Genomic DNA, 25,817 nt, shown 5'->3' with positions numbered 1-25,817 from the left:
TTGAAGCATTCATGAATTCTCCTAAAAATGCGTCTAAAGCAAATAAGTATGAAAAATTAAAATCATTCAACAGTTTTTATTCCACAATTTGAAATTGTGCAGATGATTTTTATAACTATAATTGTTCAGTAACAAAATTTTTATATTTTAAGCTCCAAAATCCTTCATAACTTACACTTAACACTGTTAAAAATCGAAAACAATGAAAGTTATCCAGTTTTTGTGTTTGAGCAGGTTTAAAAACTGGATTCAAGATATTCATTTCCATTTAAGAACTTGCTGAAACAATAATTCATACTTTTAAAGCTCGACTCTAGCAGAAATGCTTTTCAAAGCAAAAACACAAAAGCTTCAAAAACATTGAGCTTTGAGCTTGTGCATAATGTACAAAAACAAGTTAGCACACAGTTCATCCAATCAAGAGCCAAGAACAATTTCGCAAATGACATCCAAATGTCAATAGCATCCCACAAATTCCCTGGAGCATTCATGAATTCTCCTAAAAATGCATCTAAAGCAAATAAGTATGAAAAGTTAAACGTGCAAATGGTTTTATACCACAATTTGAAATTGTGCAGATGGTTTTTATGCCTATAACTGTTTAGAAACAAAAATTTGATATTTTAAGCTCCAAAATCCTTTATAACTTACACTTAACACTGCAAAAAATTAAAAGCAATGCAAGTTATCCAGTTTATGTGTTTCAGTAAGTTTAAAACACTAGATTCAAGATATTCATTTCCATTTAAAAACTTTCTGAAACAATATTTCATTCATTTAAAACTCGACTCATGTAGAAATGGTTTTCAAAGCAAAACATAAAAGCTTTAAAAATCATTGAGCTTTGAGTTTGCGCATAATGTATGAAAATAAGTTAGCACACAGTTCATCGCATCAAGCGCCAATAATGATTTCACAAATGTCATCCAAATATCAACATCATCACACAAATTCCATCGAGCATTCATGATTTCTCCAAAAAATGCATCTAAAGCAAATAACAGTGAAAAATCAAAATCATGCAAATGGTTTTTATATCACCATTTGAAATTGCGTAGATGATTTTTTTTGCCCATTGTTGGTCAAAAAGAAAATTTTGATACTTTAAGCTCCAAAATCTTTCGTAACTTACACTTAACACTGTGAAAAATTAAAAAGCAATGCAAGTTATCCTGTTTTTGTGTTTGAGCAACTTTAAAACACTGGATTCAATATATTTATTTTCATTTAAAAACTTGCTGAAACAATGTTTCATGCTTTTAAAGCTTTACGCATAATGTATGAAAACAAGTTATCACACAATTAATCGCATCAAGCACCAACAACGATTTCACAAATGACTTCCAAAGATCAACAGCATCCCACAAACTCCCTTGAGCATCCATGAATCCTCCTAAAAATACATCTAAAGCAAATAAGTATGAAAATTCAAAATCGTGCAAATGGATTTTATATCACAATTTGAAATTGTGCAAATGGTTTTTATGCCGATAATTGTTCAGAAACGAAATTTTGATATAATGGTTTTTATATCCTGTTTCTTTGTTTGAGCAAGTTTAAAACACTAGATTCAAGATATTCATTTCCCTTTAAAAACTAGCTGAAACAATGTTTCATACTTTTAAAGCTCAACTCCAGCAGAAATTCTTTTCAAAGCAAAACATAAAAGCTTCAACATCATTGAGCTTTGAGTTTGTGTATAATGTATAAAAATAAGTTAGCACACAGTCCATTGCATCAAGCACCAATAACGATTTCACAAATGACATCCAGATATCAACAGCATCCCACAAATTCCCTCAAGCATTCATGAATTCTGCTAATAATGCATCTAAATCAAATAAGTATGAAAAATTAAAATCGTGCAAATGGTTTTTATATCACAATTTGAAATTGTCCAGATGGTTTTTATGCCTATAATTGTTCAAAAATGAAAATTTGATATTTTAAGCTCCAAAATCCTTCATAACTTACACCTAACACCGTGAAAAATTAAAATAAATGCAAGTTATCCGTGTTTAAGCAAGTTTAAAATAATGGATTCAACATATTCGTTTCCATTTAAAAACTTGTTAAAATAATGTTTCATACGTTTAAAGCTTGACTCCAGCAGAAATGGTTTTCAATGCACAACATAAAAACTTCAAAAACATTGAGGTCTTATCACAATTTGAAATTATGCAAATAGTTTTTATGCTCATAATTGTTCACAAAAATTTCCATTTAAAAATTTGCTAAAACAATGTTTCACACTTTTAAAACTCGACTCCAACAGATTGGTTTTCAAAGCAAAACGTAAAAACTTAAAAAACATTTAGCTTTTAGTTTGCGCATAATGCATAAAAGCAGGTTACCACGCAGTTCACAGCATCAAGCGCCAACAACGATTTCACAAATGACATCCAAATATCAACAGCATCCCACAAATTCCCTAGAGCTTTGTTGAATTCTCTTAAAAATGCATCTAAAGCAGATAAGTATAAAAATTTAAAATCGTGCAAACGGTTTTAATATCACAATTTGAAACTGTGCAGATGGTTTTATGCCCATAATTGTTTACAAATGAAAATTTGATATCTTAAACTCCAAAATCTTTCATAACTTACAGTTAACATCATGAAAAATTAAAAACGAATGCAAGTTATCCAATTTCTGTGTTTCAGCAAGTTTAAAACACTGGATTAATGACATCAATTTCAATTTAAAAACCTGCTAAAACAACGTTTCATACTTTTAAAGCTCGACTCCAGTGAAAATGGTTTTCAAAGCAAAACATAAAAGCTTAAAAAACAATGAGCTTTGAGTTTGCACATAATGCATAAAACCAGGTTAGCACACAGTTCATCACATCAACCACCAATAATGATTTCATAAATGACATCCAAATATCAATAGCATCCCACAAATTCCTTGGAGCATTCATGAATTCTCCTAAAAATGCATCTAAAGCAAATAAGTATGAAAAATTAAAATCGTGCAAATGATTTTTAAATCAGAATTTGAAATTGTGCAGATGGTTTTTATGTTCATAATTGTTCAGAAACGAAATTTTGATATTTTAAGCTCCAAAATCCTTCATAACTTACACATAACACTGTGAAAAATTAAAAACCAATGCATATTATCTAGTTTCTGTGTTTTAGCAAGTTTAAAACACTAGATTCAAGATATTCATTTCCATATAAAAACTTGCTGAAACAATGGTTTAAAGCTCAACTCCAGTGGAAATGGTTTTCAAAGCAAAACATAAAAGCTTCAAAAACATTGAGCTTTGAGTTTGCGCATAATGCATAAAAGCAATTTAGCACGTAGTTCATTACATGAAGCACCAATAACGATTTCACAAATGACAACCAAATATCAACAGTATCCCACAAATTCCCTGGCATTCATGAATTCTCCTAAAAATACATTTAAAGCAAATAAGTATGAAAAATTAAAATCGTGCAAATGGTTTTTATATCACAATTTGAAATTGTGCAGATGGTTTTGATGCCCATAATTGTTCAGAAACGAAAATTTGATATTTTATGCTCCAAAATCTTTCATAACCTATACTTAGCAATGTGAAAACTTAAAAACCAATGCAAATTATCCAATTTCTGTGTTTCAGCAAGTTTAAAACACTCGATTCAAGATATTCATTTGCATTTTAAAACTTGCTGAAAAAATGTTTCGTACTTTTAAAGCTCTACTCCAGCAGAAATAGTTTTCAAAGCAAAACATAAAAGCTTCAAAAACATTGAGTTTTTAGTTTGCTCATAATTCATAAAAGCAAGTTAGCACACAGTTCATCACATCAAGTGCCAATAATAATTTCACAAATCACATCCAAATATGAAAAGCATCCCACAAATTCTTTGGAGCATTCATGAATTCTCCTAAAAATGCATCTAAAGCAAATAAATATGAAAAATTAAAATCGTGCAAATGGTTTTTATATCACAATTTGAAATTGCGCAAATGGTTTTTATGGCCATAATTGTTCAGAAACGAAATTTTGAAATTTTAAGCTCCAAAATCCTTCATAACTTACACTTAGCGTTGTGAAAAATTAAAAACAAATGCAAATTATCCAGTTTCTGTGTTTCAGTAAGTTTAAAATACTATATTCATGATATTCATTTGCATTTAAAAACTTACTGAAACAATATTTCATAGTTTTAAAGCTCAACTCCAGCGAAAATAGTTTTCGAAACAAAACATAAAAGCGTTAAAAACATTGAGTTTTGAGTTTGCGTGTGATGCCTTAAAGCAGGTTAGCATGCAGTTCATCGCATGAAGCACCTATAACAATTTCACAAATGACATCCAAATATCAACAACATCCCACAAATTCCCTGGAGCATTCATGAATTTTCTTAAAAATGCGTATGAAGCAGATAAGTATGAAAAATTAAAATCATGCAAATGGTTTTTTATTGCCATAATTGATCAGAAACGAAATTTTGATATTTTAAGCTCCAATATCTTTCATAACTTACACTTAACACTGTGAAAAATTAAAAACCAATACATATTATCCTGTTTCTGTGTTTCAGCAAGTTTCAAACACTAGATTCAAGATATTCATTTCCATTTAAAAACTTTCTGAAACAATGTTTCATACTTTTAAAGCTCAAGTCCAGCGGAAATGGTTTTCAATGCAAAACATAAAAGCTTCAAAAACATTGAGCTTTGAGTTTGCGCATAATGGTTAAAAGCAGCTTAGCCAACAGTTCATCGCATCAAGGGCCAATAATGATTTCATAAATGACATCCAAATATCAACAGCATCCAACAAATTCCCTGGACCATTCGTGAATTCTCTTAAAAATGCATCTAAAGCAGAGAAGAAAGAAAAATTAAAATCATTCAAATAGTTTTTATATCACAATTTAAAATTGTGCAAATGGTTTTATGCCCATAATTTTTTAGAAACAAAATTTTGATATTTTAAGCTGCAAAATCTTTCATAACTTACACTTAACCTTGTGAAAAATTAAAAAGTAATGCATGTTATCCTGTTTCTATGTTTAAGCAAGTTTAGAACACTGGATTCAAGATATTCATTTCCATTCAAAAACTTATTGAAACAATGTTTCATACTTTTAAAGCTCGACTCCAGCAGAAAATGGTTTTCAAAGTAAAGCATAAAAGTTTCAAAAACATTGAGCTTTCGGTTTGTGCATAATGCATAGATGGAAGTTACCACACAATTCATTGCATCAAGTGCCAATAGCGATTTCACAAATGACATCCAAATAACAACAGCATCCCACAAATTCTCTGGAGCATTCATGAATTCTCATAAAAATGCATCTAAAGCTGATAGGAATGAAAAATTAAAATCATGCAAACGGTTTTTATATCACAATTTGAAATTGTGTAGATGGTTTTCATGCCCAAAATTGTTCAGAAATGAAATATTGATATTTTAAGCTCCAAAATCCTTCATAACTTACACTTAACACTGTGAAAAATTAAAAACAAATGCAAGTTATCCGGTTTTTGTGTTTCAGCAAGTTTAAAATACTAGATTCATGATATTCATTTGCAATTAAAAGCTTGCTGAAATGATGTTTCATACTTTTAAAGCTCAACTCCGGTGAAAATAATTTTAAAAGCAAAACATAAAAGCTTCAAAAACAATGAGTTTTGAGTTTGTGCATGATGCATAAAAGCAGGTTAGCATGTAGTTCATCGCATCAAGTGCCAATAACGATTTCACAAATGACCTTCAAATATCAACAACATCCCACAAATTTCCTGGAGCATGCATGAATTCTCCTAAAAATGCATATACAGCAGATGAGTATGAAAAATTAAAATCATACAAATGGTTTTTATATCACAATTTGAAATTGTGCAGATGGTTTTTATTGCCATAATTGTTGAAAAACGAAAATTTGATATTTTAAGCTCCAAAATCCTTCATAACTGACACTTAACACTGTGAAAAATTAAAAACTAATGCATGTTATCCTGTTTCTGTGTTTGAGCAAGTTTAAAACACTGGATTCAAGATATTCATTTTCATTTAAAAACTTGTTGAAACAATGTTTCATACATTTAAAGCTCGACTCCAGCAAAAATGGTTTTCAAAGTAAAACATAAAAGCTTTAAAAACATTGAGCTTTGAGTTTGCACATAATGCATAAAAGTAGGTTAGCACGCCGTTCATCGCATCAAGCACCAATAATGATTTCACAAATGACATCCAAATATCAACAGCATCCCACAAATTCCCTGCCATTATTGAATTTTAATAAAAATACATGTAAAAGAGATAAGTATGAAAAATTAAAATTGTGCAAACGGTTTTTATATCAAAATTTGAAATTGGGCCGATGTTTTTTATGCCCATAATTGTTCAGAAACGAAATTTTGATATTTTAGGCTCCAAAATCTTTCATAACTTACACTTAACACTGTGAAAAATTAAAAACAAATGCAAGTTATCCTGTTTCTGTGTTTGAGCAAGTTTAAAACACAGGATTCAAGATATTAATTTTCATTTAAAAACTTGCTGAAACAATGTTTCATTCTTTTAAAGCTCGACTACAGCAAAAATGGTTTTCAAAGCAAAACATAAAAGCTTCAAAAACATTGAGCTTTGAGTTTGCGCATAATGCATAAAAGCAGGTTAGTACACAGTTCATCACGTCAAGTGTCAATAACGATTTCACAAATGACATTCAAATATCAATAGCATCCCACAAATTCCTTGGAGCATTCATGAATTCTCCTAAAAATGCATCTAAAGCAAATAAGTATGAAAAATTAAAATAGTGCAAATAGTTTTTAAATCACAATTTGAAATTGTGCAGATAGTTTTTGTGCCCATAATTGTTTAGAAACAAAATTTTGATATTTTAAGCTCCAAAATCCTTAATAACTTACACTTCACGACGTGAAAAATTAAAAACCAATTCAAGTTATCCAGTTTCGGTGTTTCAGCAAATTTAAAACACTAGATTCAAGATATTCATTTCCATTTAAAAACTTGCGGAAACAATGTTTCATACTTTTAAAAGCTCGACTATGGTGGAAATGGTTTTCAAAGCAAAACATAAAAGCTTAAAAAATATTGAGCTTTCAATTTGCGCATAATGCATAAAAGTAGGTTAGCACATAGCTCATCGCATCAACTGCCAATAACGATTTCACAAATGACATCCAAATATCAACAGCATGCCACAAATTCCCTGGAGCATTCATGAATTCTCCTAAAAATGCATCTAAAGCAAATAAGTATCAAAAAATAAAATCGTGCAAACAGTTTTTATATCACAATTTGAAGTTGTGCAGATGTTTTTTTGCCAATAATTGTTACGGAAGGAAATTTTGATATTTTAAGCTCCAAAATCCTTCATAACTTACACTTAACACTGAAAAATTAAAAACCAATGCAAGTTATCCAGTTTCTGTGTTTCAACAATTTAAAAACACTAGATTCAACATATTTATTTTCATTTAAAAACTTCCAGAAACAATGTTTGAAGCTTTTAAAGCTCGACTATAGTGTAAATGGTTTTCAAAGCAAAACATAAAAGCTTCAAAAACATTGAGCTTTCTGTTTGCGCATAATGCATAAAAGGAGGTTAGCATGCAGTTCATCACATCAAGTGCGAATAACGAGTTCACAAATGACATCCAAATATCAACAGCAACCCACAAATTCCCTGGAGGATTCAGGAATTCTCTTAAACATGCATCTAAAGCGAATAAGTATGAAGAATTAAAATTGTGCAAACAGTTTTTATATCACAATTTGAAATTGTGCAGATGGTTTTTATGCCCATAACTGTTCATAAATTAAATTTTGATATTTTAAACTCCAAAATCCTTCATAACTTACACTTAACACTTTGAAAAAAAAACCATGCAAGTTATCCTGTTTCTGTGTTTGAGGATGATTAAAACGCAAGATCCAAGATATTCATTTCCATTTAAATGTTTGCTAAAACAATGTTTCATACTTTTAAAGCTTGACTCTAGTGGAAATGATTTTCAAAGCAAAACATAAAAGCTTCAAAAACATTGAGCTTTGAGTTTGTGCATAATGCATAAAAGCAGGTTAGCACACAGCTCACTCCATCATGCGCCAATATTGATTTCATGAATAACATTCAAATATCAACAGCATCCCACGAATTCCCTGGAGCATTGATGAATTCTCCTAAAAATGTATCTAAAGCAGATAAATATGAAAAATTAAAATCGTGCAAATGGTTTTTATATCACAATTTGAAATTGTGCAGTTGGTTTTTATGCCCACAATTATTGAGAAATAAAATTTTGATATTTTAAGCTCCAAAATCCTTCATAAGTTACACTTAATACTGTGAAAAATTAAAAACCAGAATTAAAAACCAATGCAAGTTATTTCGTTTCTGTGTTTTAGCAAGTTTAACACACTAGATTTAAGATATTCATTTCCATTTAAAAACTTGCTAAAACAATGTTTCGCAGTTTTAAAGCTCAACCACAGCGGAAATGGTTTTCAAAGCAAAACATAAAAGCTTCGAAAACATTGAGTTTTGAGTTTACGCATAATGCATAAAAGCAGGTTAGTGGACAGTTCATCACATCAAGCACCAATAACGATTTCACAAATGACATCCAAATATCAACAGCATCCCACAAATTCGCCAGAGCATTCAGGAATTCTCCTAAAAATGCATCTAATGCAGATAATTATGAAAAATTAAAATTGTGCAAATGGTTTTTGTATCACAATTTAAAATTTTGCAAATGGTGTTTATGACCATAATTGGTCAAAAACGAAAATTTCATATTTTAAGCTCTAAAATCCTTCATAACTTACACTTAACACTATGAAAAATTAAAAACCAATGCAAGTTATCCAGTTTCTGTGTTTCAGCAAGTTTAAAACACTAGATTCAAGATATTCATTTCCATTTTAAAACTTGCTGAAACAATGTTTGAAACTTTTAAAGCTCAACTGTAGTGGAAATGGTTTTGAAAGAAAAACATAAAAGCTACGAAAACATTGGGCTGTGAGTTTGCGCATAATGCATAAAAGCAGGTTAGCACGTAGTTCATTGCATCAAGCGCCAATAACGATTTCACAAATGACATCCAAATATCAACAACTTCCAACAAATTCCCATTCATGAATTCTGCTAAAAATGCATCTAAAGCAGATAAGTATGAAAAATTAAAATCGTGCAAACAGTTTTTGTACAACAATTTAAAATTGTGCATATGATTTTTATGCGCATAACTGTTCAGAAACGAAATTTTGATGTTTTAAGCTCTGAAATCATTCATAACTTACACTTAATACTGAAAAATTAAAAACCAAAGCATGTTATCCTGTTTCTTTGTTTGAGCAAGTTTAAAGCACTGGATTCAAGATATTCATTTCCATTTTAAAAGCTTGCTAAAACAATGCAAAAAAGCAGGTTAGCATGCAGTTCATCGCGTCAATCTCTAATAATTATTTCACAAATAAATCCAACTAGCAACAGCATCACATAAATTCCTTGGAGCATTCATGAATTGTCCTAAAAATGCATCTAAAGTAGATAAGTATGAAAAATTAAAATTGTGCAAATGGTTTTTATATCACAATTTGAAATTGTGCAAATAGTTTTTATACCCATAAATGTTCAGAAATGAAATTTTGATATTTTAAGCTCCAAAATCCTTCATAACTTACACTTAGCACTGTGAAAAATTAAAAACCAATGCAAGTTATCCAGTGTTTGTGTTTCAGCAAGTTTAAAACACTGTATTCAAGATATTCATTTCCATTTAAAAACTTGCTGAAGCAATGTTTCATACTTTTAGAGCTCGACTCCAGCGGAAATGGTTTTCAAAGAAAAACATAAAAGCTTCAAAAAAATTGAGCTTTGAGTTTGCACATAATGCATAAAAGCAGTTAGCAAGCAGTTCATCGCATCAAGCACCAATAACAATTTTTCAAATGACATCCAGATACCAACAGCATCCCAAAAATTCCCTGGACATTCATGAATGCTCCTAAAAACGTATTGAAAGCAAATAAGTATGAAAAATTAAAATCGTGCAAACGGATTTTATGTCACAATTTCAAATTGTGTAGATAGTTTTTATTTCCATAATTGTTCAGAAATGAAATTTTGATATTGTAAGCTCCAAAATCCTTCATAACTTATAATTAACACTGTGAAAAATTAAAAACCAATGCAAGTTATCTAGTTTCTGTGTTTTAGCAACTTTAAAACACTAGATTCAAGATATTCATTTCCATTTAAAAACTTGCTGAAACATTGTTTCATACTGTTAATGTTCGACTCCAGCGGAAATGGTTTTTAAAGTAAAACATAAAAGCTTAAAAAACGTTGAGCTTTGAGTTTGTGCATAATACTTAAAGTACATTAGTACGAAGTTCATTGCATCAAGTGCTAATAACGATTTCCCAAATAACATCCAAATATCTGTAGCATCCCACAAATTCCATGGAGCATTCATGAATACTCCTAAAAATGCATCTAAAGCAAAGAAGAATGAAAAGTTAAAATCGTGCAAACGATTTTTATATCACAATTTGAAATTGTGCAGATGGTTTTTATGCCCATAATTTTTTAGACACGAAAATTTTATATTTTAAGCTCCAAAATCCTTCATAACTTACACTTAACATTGTGAAAAATTGCAACCAATGCATGTTATCCTGTTTCAGTGTTTGAGCAAGTTTAAAACACTAGATTCAGGATATTCATTTCCATTTAAAAACTTGCTAAAACAATGTTTCAAACTTTTAAAGCTCGACTCTAGTGGAAATGGTTTTCAAAGCGAAACATAAAAGCTTGAAAAACATTGAGCTTTGAGTTTGCGCATAATGCATAAAAGCGGGTTACCATGCAGTTAGTGGCATCAAGAGCCAATAACGATTTTGCAAATGACATCCAAATATCAACAACATCCCACAAATTCCCTGGAGCATTCATGAATTCTCTTAAAAATGCATCTAAAGGAGATAAGAATGAAAAATTAAAATCATGCAAACAGTTTTTTTATCACAATTTAAAATTATGCAGATAGTTTTTATGCCCATAATTGTTCAGATAAAACAATATTTCATATTTTAAAGCTTGACTCTAGCAGAAATTATTTTCGAAGCAAAGCTTAAAACTTCATAAACATTGAGCTTTGAGTGCTCTCCTAAGTTTGTGCATAATATATAAAAACAAGTTAGCACACCTTTAATCACATCAAGCACCAATAAAAATTTCACAAATCACATCCAAATATCAAGATCATTCACGCAGTCCCAAATATCAAGAGCATTCATATGTAATCCCCCAAACTCCTTACAGCATTCATAATTTCTCCTAAAAATTTATCTAAAGCAAGTGAGTGCAAAATGCAACGAAAAAATTAAAATAATGCAGATAGTTTTTATATTACAGTTTGAAATTGTGCAAATGGTTTTATGCCCATAATCGTTCAAAAACAGGTTTTGACATTTTACGCTCCAAAATGCTTTGTAACTTGTGTCTAACACTGTGAAAAATTAAAACCAATGCAAGCTATCTTGTTTCTTTGTTTGAGCAAATTTAAGATATTTAATTTCATTACCATTTAAAAACTTACTGAAATAATATTTCATATTTTAAAGCTCAACTCTAGCAGAAATTGTTTTCAAAGCAAAGCATAAAACTTCAGAAGCATCAAACTTTAAGTGCTCCCCTTAACTTTGTACATAATATATAAAACCAAGTTAGCACACAGTTAATCACATCAAGCACTAATAACAATTTCACAAATCACATCCAAATATCAAGATCATTCATGCAGTCCCAAATATCAAGAGCATTCATATTTACTCCCACAAATTCCTTAGAGCATTCATGAGTACTCCTAAAAATGTATCTAAAGCAACTGAGTGCAAAACACAATGAAAAAAATTAAAATCGTATAAATGGTTTTTATATCACAGTTTGAAATTGAGCAAATGGTTTTTATGCCCATAATCGTTCAAAAACAGGTTTTGATATTTTAAGCTCCAAAATCCTTTTGTAACTTACGCTTAACACTGTAAAAAATTAAAACCAATGCAAGTTATCCCGTTTCTTTCTTTGAGTAAGTTTAAAACACTAGATTCAAGATATTCAAATTCATTCTCATTTAAAAACTTGTTGAAACAATATATAATATTTTAAAGCTCAACTCCAGTAAAAATCATTTTCAAAGCAAATCCTAAAACTTTAGAAACATGAAGCTTTGAGTGCTCCCCCTAAGTTGGTGCATAATATTTAAAAATAAGTTAGCACACAGTTAATCACATCAAGCACCAATAACAATATCACAAATCACATCCAAATAACAAGATCATTCACGCAGTCCCAAATATCAAGTGCATTCATATGTAATCCCACAAATTCCTTAGAGCATTCATGAATTCTAGTAAAAATGTATCTAAAACAAGTGAGTGCAAAACGCAATGAAAAAAATTAAAATCATGCAAATGGTTTTATGCCCATAATTGTTAAAAAACAGGTTTTGATATTTTATCCTCCAAAATCCTTTATAACTTACGCTCAACAGTGTAAAAAATTAAAACCAATGCTGGTTTTTATGCCCATAATTGTTCATAAACAAATCTTGATATTTTAAGATCCAAAATCCTTTAAAACTTACACTTAAAACTGTGAAAAATTAAAACCAATGCAAGTTATCATGTTTCTTGTTTGAGCAAGTTCAAAATATTGGATTCAAGATATTCAAATTAATTTTCATTTAAACACTTTCTAAAACAATATTTCATATTTTGAAGCTTGACTCTAACAAAAATCATTTTCAAAGCGAAACAAAAAATTTCAAAAACATTAAGCTTTGAGTGCTCCCCCTATGTTTGTGCATAAATATAAAAACAAGTTAGCACACTATTAATCACATCAAGCACCAAGAACAATTTCGCAAATAATATCCAAATATCAAGATCATTCACGCAATCCCAATATCAGGAGCATTCATATGTAATCCCAAAATTCCTTAGAGCATTAAAGAATTCTCCTAAAAATGTATCTAAAGCAAATAAGTATGAAACACAACAAAAATTAAAAATTTTGCAAATGATTTTTATATCACAATTTAGAGAAGATCCAAGCATTGACTTATGAACAGCTGGTATTGCAAATACTACAGTTTCTTAAGGCAGACATCTTAGAGCACATGGGTCAGAGTCAAAGAGAAAAGCAAGGTAGAATTGATTATTACGACAGATGACAATTTAAGATGGTGGAAGTCTACCTTCAATGATTGTTTCTTTTCCTCAACAATATTCACAAAACTTAAAGAATGTTGTTTTTGCAAATAATATGTTGAAATTCGCAACTAAATCACTCCAATATAAACATTTTATCAATTAAAATGTTCCTTACTATGCTAATATTTCTAAAGGGTTACCTTTTATTGTGCTAGCAGCTCTTTAGGTGAATTATTTGCAGAAAAGATGAAATATGTGAAACAGCAAGGATATATTAAGATTTCTAGAGATTCTTGTTTGTTCCCTTCAAGTGTTTTTGGAATTTTATTCTTGGGATCTTTAGTTGCTATGTTTCCCTAACTCTTGGTCTACAATAAAAATTTAATTATAATCTAAATATTAGATTAAATAATAATTCAATTAAAATTTATAATAAGATATTTATTAATTATTTATTGTAATAAATTTTAATAAATTTAGATTAATTAAGTAAGTTTAACCTATTAAGTAATTAAATTTAAAGTATAATCACAATTGTTTTGCGATTAAAACGTAGTAATATATATGTAGGGTATTATATAATTTTGCTTATATTATAAACTATTATAATTTATCTATAATATTAATATTATTATATATTTATTAATAATTAATAATTGGTTTGAATAATTATTCTGTAAGAACAGAATTAATATTAATTTAGTATATATAACATATGCTTATATGTGAATTTTAATAGTTAATATAATCAATTAATTAATTTATTAATTAATTTATATAATTAACTGTTTATTAAAATATATCAAAATATTAAAATAATATTTGTTATAATTTTAATTTTAATTTTAATTTAATCTATTCTTATTTTTTAAATAATAATTAATTTATTAGATATAATAAATATAATCATATTTATCTATTTATATGAAAATACTAATTTAATATTTAATATTATAATTAATATTATAAATTATTTAATTTGTAATATATGTAATATATTTATTATTAGTTTTATAATAAAAATTAGTATTATAATAATTATAATTTATAGATATAATTGTTTTTAATAATTATATAATAATCTATTTAAAAAATTATATTTATAATATATGTATTGGTGTTTATATTAAATTATAAATTATAAGTTATAATAATAACTAGTAAATATATAAGATATATTAATTATTATATATATATAATAATTATTATTAATGTTAACATTATTTATTAAATAAAAAATTAATTAATAATATTATCTAATATAATATAATTTTATTAATTATATTATACTTAAATTATTATTAAATTATATTATTATTAAATTAATTTAAATAAAGATTAAAATTATTATTAAATAATTTATTTATTAATAAATATTGTTACTCATAAAATATTAATTAAACTATTTAATTAAGCTACTAATTAATAATAATATTATTAAGTTATAATAATCTCTATTTTAAAATTAGTATTAAATATATTTTTAAAATTTATTATATAGTATTATTATATAATTTAGTATTTTATCAAATAATTATATTAATGAATATATATTACATAAATATATTATTTTAATAATAATTTTTTTGCTTAACTTATATGCTCGATAGTTAAGCAAAATAAATTAAAAATAAATTTTAAATAAAATAAATTATATAAATTATTTATTATAAATAAATAATAAATAACTAATATAATCTATATTAGTTATAATATAATCATTTTAATCTGCCATAGCTTTCATTAAAATTTTCTTAAAATCCACTGCTTTTACTTTTTCTCTACAACAGCAATTATCCACCATCGTCATTTGCATCCACATTAACAAGAGCTCATGGCTTTCTCTTTTTGTCATATATTTTTGCATTAGTAGATATTCAAACCGACTGTAATGATGAATTTCTGGTAGAATGCAATCATATGCAAAATCAATTCGCAATCAAGGAAAAATAGTCATGGGTATCAACCTATATTATTTATATATTAATAATTTTAATATTTATTAATTATACTATTAATTATTATATTTAATTATAATTAATTATTTATAATATAATTAAGCTATAGATAAATATTAATATAAATATTAATTATATATTAATATTAAAGAAATTATTAAATATTAATAATTAATACGCATGTATTATAATATATCATAATTATATATTTAGTTATATATAATAAATTTAATTAAATTATGATATATTAGTTATAATAATTATCTAATATATAATTAAGCTAATTATTAGAATTAATAAGTAATTAAATTATTTTATTTCGAATAAGCTAGTATGAACAAAAATATTAATATCATTAATTCTATTATTTGTAATAATATGAATATATAATTATTCATATTAATAATAGTATTAATAATATTTTAATAAAATATTAAATAAATTTAACTAATAAATTAGATATTATTATACTATAATGATATATTGACTCAATATATTATAAATAATTATTTTATTTTATATAGTATTAATTATAAATAATATATTAATCTAATTATTGAATCAATTTAAATAGTTAAAACTATATAAATGATTATCTATTTTAAATCGTTATAACCTTTTTATTTTGTTGTAAAACATAAATATTTATATAGTGAAATTATATAATAATTTAATAATTAAATATTTATTATTATAATAAATAAAATAATTGAATAATTTATTATATAATAATATATGAACAATAAATTTATAACTAATATATAAATTGAATTAATATGGATAACTAGTTCAATTAGTTATAACAATTTGAACATTTATTTATTTCAAATCGTACTAAATTAATAATTTGTTAATAAATTTGGATCGTACATTTTGTAATTTAAACTTATTAAAAAAATTTTAATTGAGTTGTCATAAAACAACAGCTAAATAATTAGAAAAATATTACCTTTTAAATCTCTTAGTTATTAATTTTTTATATTTGAAATCTTATAATTCAAATATTCATAACTATTTGAATATTATTCTAATTTAAGTTTAAATTTGTTTAATTTAAAAATTAAATTTTTAATTTCTATAATAAATTTATAGTTACAATACATGATTAATATGCTAAAAATTTATATATAATATAATATAATTATATATTATAATTATTATTTATTTAATAATAATAATAAATATTAATATTAATAATTAATTTATTAGTATATCTCTATAATTATTTAAATTAATTAATTATTAATAAAATAATTTAATATAATAATTATATATATTAATAATTATATATTTAAATAATTAATAAAAAATTATATATATTATTAGATTTATAATATATAATATTATTATAATTATATAATAAACAATAATATTATTTATTATTTATAGTTATTATCATATTATAAAAATAGTATTAAGTTATTTTATAAAATTATTATATATATTATAATAATTTTATATTATGTTAAAATAATAGTTTCTATTTTGTTACTCTTTAATTTTTGGAATATTATTTTAAAATATTAATAATATTAAATTTATATATGATTAATTATTATTTAAATTATATTTGAATTAATATACTATTAATATTACTAATTAATATTAAGTCTTGATAATATATTGAATTATATATTATTATTAATTATACTATTGTTCAAATAGTATATTATAAACTATAAATAATATCAATTTATTAATATTAGAAATTATTCAAATATAATCATAAATTATAATAATATAATAATATTATTACTATAATATGAGATTATATATATAACTTAATAAATATAATGATATTAATAATTAACAATTGTTTTATAAAATTAACTATAATTAATATTTGATATAGTTTATAAACTATTTTAAAATAAATTGTATAACGATTAATTAATTTATTATATAATAATATAATAATTAACAATTATATAGTTAATACAATAAAAAATTAATAAAAAATAATATATAATTTAATTGTAATTAAATTTATAACTTATATATAATAATCTATTAATAATAGTGAAATAAATATGTTAATATAATTATAACTTATTTTATAAATTATTAATTATTAACATAATATAAACCAATTTTGTTTTAATAACATAAAATAATAATAATTTTTATTTATAAATAATAATTAAAGATAATTAATTCAAATTTATTGTTATAATTATCGATTATAACTAATATAATAATTTAATTATAATTGATTATTTTAAATCACTTATTAATTTTTGAAATATTAATAGATTAGTATTACTTTACTATGAATAAACTTATATGAACAAAAACATTTGTTTTATGACAAAACAAAAAGTAATAATGATTTGAAATATATAATTATTCAAATAGTATAATTTTTTGAATTGGTTAGGTAAACAGAATTATTTTTTAAATATCTTATTTATTAATTTTTGAAATATTAACAAATTCATTTTATTTTATTTCAAATAAGCCAGTATGAATTGAGAAAATTATTTTATGACAAGACAAAGGTAGTAATGATTTGAATTAGATAATTGTTCATATAGTCTTAACTATTTGAATTAGTTTGGCAAACAAATTTATTTTTTAAATCCTTTAGTTATTAATTTTTTAAATATTATTAGATTCGTATTGTTTTATTTTGAATAAACTTGTATGAACATAAATAATTATTTTATGACAAAACAAAAAATTATAATGATATGAAGTATAGAATTGTTCAAATAGTCATAACTATTTAAATTGGTTCGGTAAACAGATTCATTTTTTAAACTCTTACTTATCAATTTTTGAAATTGTTAATTGTTTAATATTTATATAACTATTTGAATATTATTCTAATTTAAGTTTCTATTAAAAATTGTATCAATTATTAATAATTAAATTATTAGTATATAGATATATTATATCTTAATTTATATATTATAAATATAAGTTTAAATATTATAATATATAATATTTATATTAACTAATAATATTAATAATTTAAATTAATACTATATAATTTAATTTAAAATTATAATAATATAATTATAATTTTATATAAATTAAATATTGGATATTTATATAATGTTATAATAAATATAACATTATAATAATTAATTATTTTATATATTAATTTAACTTATTAATATTATCATAATTTATAATTGTATTAATTATAAAATTAATACATACTTTAATAAATTATATTATATTAATATAATATTTAGTAATAATATCTTTAAATTTAATAATTTAATTTTAGAAATATTAATAAATTATATAAATATATATTATTTATAATTATAAAGTAACTATTCATAATATATGATTATTATTAAATTATGTAAATTAGTATTAATTTATTACAAAATATTTAAATAAAAGGTAATAAATTAGTATTATTATTAATAATAAATTATTTCATAATTGCAACAATTATCACTATTTAAATTTTTTATTATTTAATTAAAAATGTAATAAATAATGTTATAATAATATATATAATAATAAGCTATAATAAAATAATAAGCTATTATTTAAATTATTTGAAATAGATTATAGATATTTATTTATTTGAATAATTATACCTAATATTGATATTATTATTTGTAATTTTTATATTAATCGGTTATAATATTGTTTTATTACAATATAGATAATATATTTTCAAAAATTATTTACTACAAATAATAAAATTTATTATTAATTTAGTAGTAATAATTGTATAATAATAATTTAATTATTTAGTTATAATTAAATAGTTTTAAAGATAATAAAAAATATAATATATTCAATATTAATATATCATAATATAGAGCATTTGTTTATAATATAAATTTAATTCATTTAATTATATAAATATTTGTTTAATTAATAAATTGTTGTTACTAAAATAGATAATTATTCTAATCATTTTAACTATTTGAACTGGTTTTGCAAGCAAATTTATTTTTTAAATCTCTTATTAATTTTTGAAATATTATTAAATTAGTAATATTTTTAACCGAATAAGTAAATAAATTATTCATAAATTTGTATAACTATTAATATAAATTTACAATTTATATTAAAATTATAAATTTAATACAAATTATAAATATACTAATATTATATAAATATTAATTAATTAAAAAAATAATAATCTAATAATATTATGGAAATTAATAATTAAGAGATTTGAAAAATAAATTTATTTGTTGAACTAGTTCAAATAGTTAGGCTATGTGAATAATTATCTATTTCAAATCGTTATATTCTTTTATTTTGTCATAAAACAAATGTTTGTGTTAATATAATTTTGTTTAGAATAAAATAATATTAATTTATTAATATTTTGATAATTACTAAGAGATTTAAAAAATAAATTTATTTACCAAACTAGTTCAATTAATTATAACAATTTAACAATTATTTATTTCATATTGTTATAATCTTTTTTGTTTTGTTATAAAACAATTATTTCTATTGATATAGTCTTATTTGGAATAAACTAATGCTAATTTATTAATATTCTAACAATTAATAAGTAACGAATTTAAAAAATGAATTTGTTGGCCTAACCATTGCAAATAGTTATGACTACTATAATTATAATTATTTAATAAATACAAACATTATAATATTTTTACAATTATTATAAATTTAATTAAATAAATTAGGACATCTAAGTGGCAATTGCACAATTATTTATTTAAATATATATTAATATATCATGTTATATAAAATATCTAGTTATTATATTATAATAAATAAACAAGTTAAATAATTTATTTGTTTTTTATTTAATTATGTTTTAATTTCTACGTTATACTTAAAACTAAATTATTATATCATATTTATTACAAATAGTTATTATTATTATTAATATTAATATTTATTATAAATAATATTAATCAATATATTAATTAATAATTTAAATAATATTATTAAATAAATTAAAACTGATTAATATATATTGTTTATAACTATTAATAAAGTATATTAATTATAATATTTGAATTTATATTATTAATTATTATATAATAATATCGTTTATAAAATATTATTTGATATATTATTTGTAAACATTTATTATTGTTTATTAAAATTAATATCTAATTTTGTTTAATTAAAAATTATATTACAATTAAAATTATAATATTATTATAATTAATTTAATAATATAGTTAAATATTTTGAAAATTAATAAATATAATTATTTATTTATTAGTTATATTAAATTAAAATCAATAATTCATATTAATATCTTTATTTTATTATCATACAAGTTTAATCATAATATAATTTATCTAATAATTATGTTTTAATTAATAAAATATATAATTATTATCCAATTATTGGGTTTAATAAATAAGCATATTGAGCAAATAATTTTCTTAGTACTATTTAATAATATTTATTATTAATTTATATTATAATATAATAATAATTATATTAACTAATATTACTATTATTATAATGTAATATAATATTTATTATAATACAAATTTAAATAGTCATGTCCATTTGAACTATTATTTATTTCAAATTGTTATGACATTTTGTTTTATCCTAAAACAATTGTTTCTATTCAAACAAGCTTATTCTAAATAAAATAATATAAATTAAAATGATTAAGTATTAAATATACTTATTTATTGATTATTTAATATATATAATTATTAAATAATAATTTAAAATACGAAGCTATTTGATATAAAAATAAATATTTTGAATAATTAATTAAATTTTTTATATATTATTTAATATATATTGAATATAATATTTATTTTAAATTGATTATTAAAATTAAATAAAATAATATTTAAAATAAATACAATTAGATTTATAACTAAGAATCGACTATTACTAATATACAAATAATTTAATTAGATAAATCTCATATGAATTAATTAATTCATTATCATAAATTAATATACAATTGTTAATAATATATATGTATTATATTAATTACTCATTAATATAATTTGATAAAATAAGTCTGATTAATTTTTATAATTATTAAAATAAATAAATAACTAATAATTGTTATTTTTTATAATAAAATATATTAATAATTAATAGTTATTAAATGTTATGTTTTAAATTATAATTATAATGATTAATTATAATTATAAACAATCAATTATATTAATAATTGAAAAAATTAATTTAGTTAATTAATAAGTACTAATCGATAGTAATTAGATATTAGTTTAATAAGTTAATTAATTATATAATTGTTGTATACTATTTTAATTCATAACTATTTGAATTATAACAATATATTCTTTTATATACTATTTTATATAATAAATAGTTTAGGTATTTTAATATAATAGTTAATCATATAATCTTAATATGATATAACTAATTTATTAATATAACTTATATTATAATATAAATAATATAAGACTTATATTAATAATTCATAGTATTATAATTATAATATGTATAGTTATTATACATACCTATAATTGTCTATTTATATTATAATTATAAATATCATAAATTATAATAATTTATAAGAAAGATTGTTATTATAATTTTAATATTTGAATTATTATTCAATTAATATTATTATAATTTTAATTAATATGAAAATAATAATTATTATAATTATAATTATAATATTAATTCAATTATAATAAATCATATTATTGTTAATATTATTATTAATTTTATTAATTAAATTATAATATTAAAATTAAAATTATTTTAATTTATATTAATAAATATTATTATTATTATATTATTATCAAATATTACTGGATAAATGCTTATTAATTATATTTTTAATGAACTTGATGTTAATATTTCATAGTTATAATATAAATTAGTTTTATTTATAATTTAATTATTGACTAATTATTTTGACTATAAACAATTTAATTATATATATAATTATATTATTATATTATTTTTAAATTAAAATTAATTAATTTAATAATTTTAATTGATTCATTTTATTAAATATTAATAATTATAACTTAATAATAAAATAATTATTATTTTATGTTATTATATCATAATGCTTTATGACAAAATTAGGTATTAGTTTATTAAATTAATTCAATAATAATTGTTTAAACATTTATAGTATCATAATTATTAACACAATTATTTATAAATATAAATATAGATAATGGTAATAATATTATAAATTAATTAAATTTATATTTCGGAAAATGAGGGTTCACATAGGGATTCTCATCTAATATAAACTTATTATTTCAAAATATATTTATAAATACATAATTAGTTACAAATTTTTTAATATTTAAAAATAGATAAACTATTTCCAATTAAATAAATTGTTGTTAATTTAATAAACTATTTGATAATATTATTATTCTATTAATTTATAAATAAATTTATAACTTATTTATAATGTTATGAATAATGTCTATTTAAGGAATAACAATTTTAAATAGACAATTGTTTAAATAGTTGTAACTATTTGAATTTGTTTGGTAAACAAATTTATTTTTTAAAACTCTTACTTATTAACTTTCAAAATATTAAGAAATTAGTATTATTTTATTTTAAATAAACTTTTATGAACTGAAACAATTATTTTATGTCAAAACAAAAGGTCATAACTATTTTAACTAAATAATTCACAATTATTCAAATAGCCATAATTATTCATATTAATTAATTTAAATATATATCCAAATAATTATATTTATCAAATAATTGTACTAATTTATTATATTTAATAATACAATATTGATTTAGAATTAAATATTTTAAATAATAATAATTTAATAAATTAATTAAATTATAATTACTTTATTATATAATACAAATAACTTATATTGTATGGTATTTTTATATTATTTATAACTAATTAAATTATATAATTCTAATAGTTATAATTAAATTATATATTAATAAATTTAACTCATAAAATAATAATTTATAATTATTAACAAAAATAATTAATTTAATTATAATAATTATTAATATTAATTAATGATCATAATATTTTAATTACATTATAATTAATATTAATAAATTATAATTATGATAAATAATTAATAAACAAAGTATAAAATGGAGTTGAACTATTCAATCCAACATCTAATGGCAAGTACATAACTTTTAGTTTTATAGATATCGATAAAAATATTAAAATATTAAATAAGTTAATTAATTTTCAAGTAATTAATTACATTATAAATCATATCAAATAATTAAAATAAATAATTATAATTTATTTAAATAATTAATCTATTTAGTTATATATTTATTTAATAATTAATTACTTTATAATTAATAATATTAATTTAGTTATTAAATTATCTAATAATAAATTCTTAGTTAGTTTAAATAATAATATTATTAATTATAATAATAAATAATAGTCAAAATATAACTAATAGTAATAATTTTAATTATTATTAATATTTCCAATATAATCATATTTAATTAATTATAACTTAATTATAAAATAGATTAAATAATAATATACTTAATTATTTGACTATTATTCTATAATAATTATATTATTCATATATTATATGTCTTAATAAATAAATTTATTATAAGTAAATTAATAATTATTTATTAAGATTATAATAAATATAAATATATTATAGTAATTATATATTTATAATTATAAGGCTATAAAAATATCTATCATTTTAATATTGATAAATAAATATCTATCAATATTAGACTATTAGAATCAAATAAGTAATATATAATTATACATAATATAATTGTATTCAAATGTATTATTAAATACTCTTAAAATAATATTTATAGTAATTAAATAAATACTAATATTGATATTTTAATTAATAATTTTATTATGATACTTAATTACTATAATATATTTAACAATTAATAATATAATAATAATTGTTTATTTAATAGAAAAATATTAATCTATTATTAATAATCTTTAATTTATAGAGTTATATATAATTTAAATTATATACAATAATTATTATTGTATATTGACTTGTTCTAATATAGAATAATTATTATAACTTATTATAATAATTTATATTCAAAATAAATATAATAAATTAATTAGTTATAACTATTATAATAATTGTTTAATACTATATTGAATTAAAATTATATAACTATTAATTATATTATGACTATAAATATAATATTATATAAAATTAGCTATAATAACAATTAGTATAGAACTTATTATTAAATTTATATACGAATATAAATATTATTATTTTTATTAAATTAATTTTTATATTGAATAAATATAAATATTATAATTAATAAACTTTAATTAATTAATTAAAATATTTATAAATATAATAGAACATACATGTTATTAATAATAAATTATTTATATTAAATTCTATTGTATAATATTAATTAAAGATAATCATTATTAGTAATTATTAGGATAATTATAATAACAATATTATTATAAATTATTAAAATAATAATTATAATTAATTATATTATAAATTATTTATTAAATTTAATAAATTATTATTATTGTTAATTATTAACAATAGTAAAATATCAATACTAGTAATATTAATTAACTTATTTTAATTATTAATAATTGTTTACTTTATATCATGAATAACTTATATAGTCAAAATTATTTAAATATTAAATGTTAATTAATTAAATAAAATGATAATTACTTGAACAATTCTATACTTCATATTATTATATAATTTTTTAACTATATTAATAATAATTCATAAAACAGTATTATTTATTTTTAATAATATATAATAATATGAAGTATTATATAATTATATAATATTTATATATATTATTATATATAATAATTAATATAAAATAATTAATAATATCCAATTATATATTATATAATATTATTAATATATATTAATTAAATTAATATTTAATTTATTAGATAATATTGGATTTAGTAATAAAATTATAACAATTATCGATTATTGTTATAAGAATTTAATTAAATATTTAATTACTAATCAGTTATTATATAATTATAATTATATAAATTGGTTTAATCAGTTATAAAATTTTAAATAATAATTATTTATTATTTAAAATTTAAATACCATAATAACTAAATATAGTTAATTTATAATATTAATTATCAAATAGAAATAAATTTTATAATTTATTATTTGTAATTGTAATTTATATATATTAATTAATTAATAAGTTTATTAATATTAACAATTGCAATAATTTAATATTAAATATTTTATTATAAATATATAATCATTAAATAGATTATATAATTAATTAATTAATTAATTAATATTTATTTAAAGTTATATTAATTAGTATTATTATAAATTTCTATAATAATAATTATTATTTAATAATAATTATATATTATTTATTATATTATTTATTATTAATAATAATTAATTTATATATACTTGTAAATATACATATAAGTAATGTATTATATTAATTATAGTTATAAATATAATAAACAAATGTAGAATATATAATAAGATATCCACTGATAATTATAACTAGGTAGTTTATAATAAATCTTATGAATCTAAATTTACTTATATTTATTAAAAATTATTCAGTTATTTTATTACATTAAGATTATTAAATAATTGTTATGAACAATTATTAACTAATACTAATTTATAATTTTAACAAATATTAGTAATATTTTAATTTAATATTTTTTTAGTTAATACTAATAATAAATAATAACTTATATTATAATTTAAGTAATAACATTGTTTAAATTTTTA

This window comes from Durio zibethinus, chromosome 18 (genome assembly GCF_047325235.1).
Source record: "Durio zibethinus cultivar Kanyao isolate XHJ-2024 chromosome 18, ASM4732523v1, whole genome shotgun sequence".
NCBI classification, from domain to species: domain Eukaryota; kingdom Viridiplantae; phylum Streptophyta; class Magnoliopsida; order Malvales; family Malvaceae; genus Durio; species Durio zibethinus.
The sequence above is the reverse complement of the archived record's forward strand: the minus strand, read 5'-3'. Positions refer to the sequence as shown.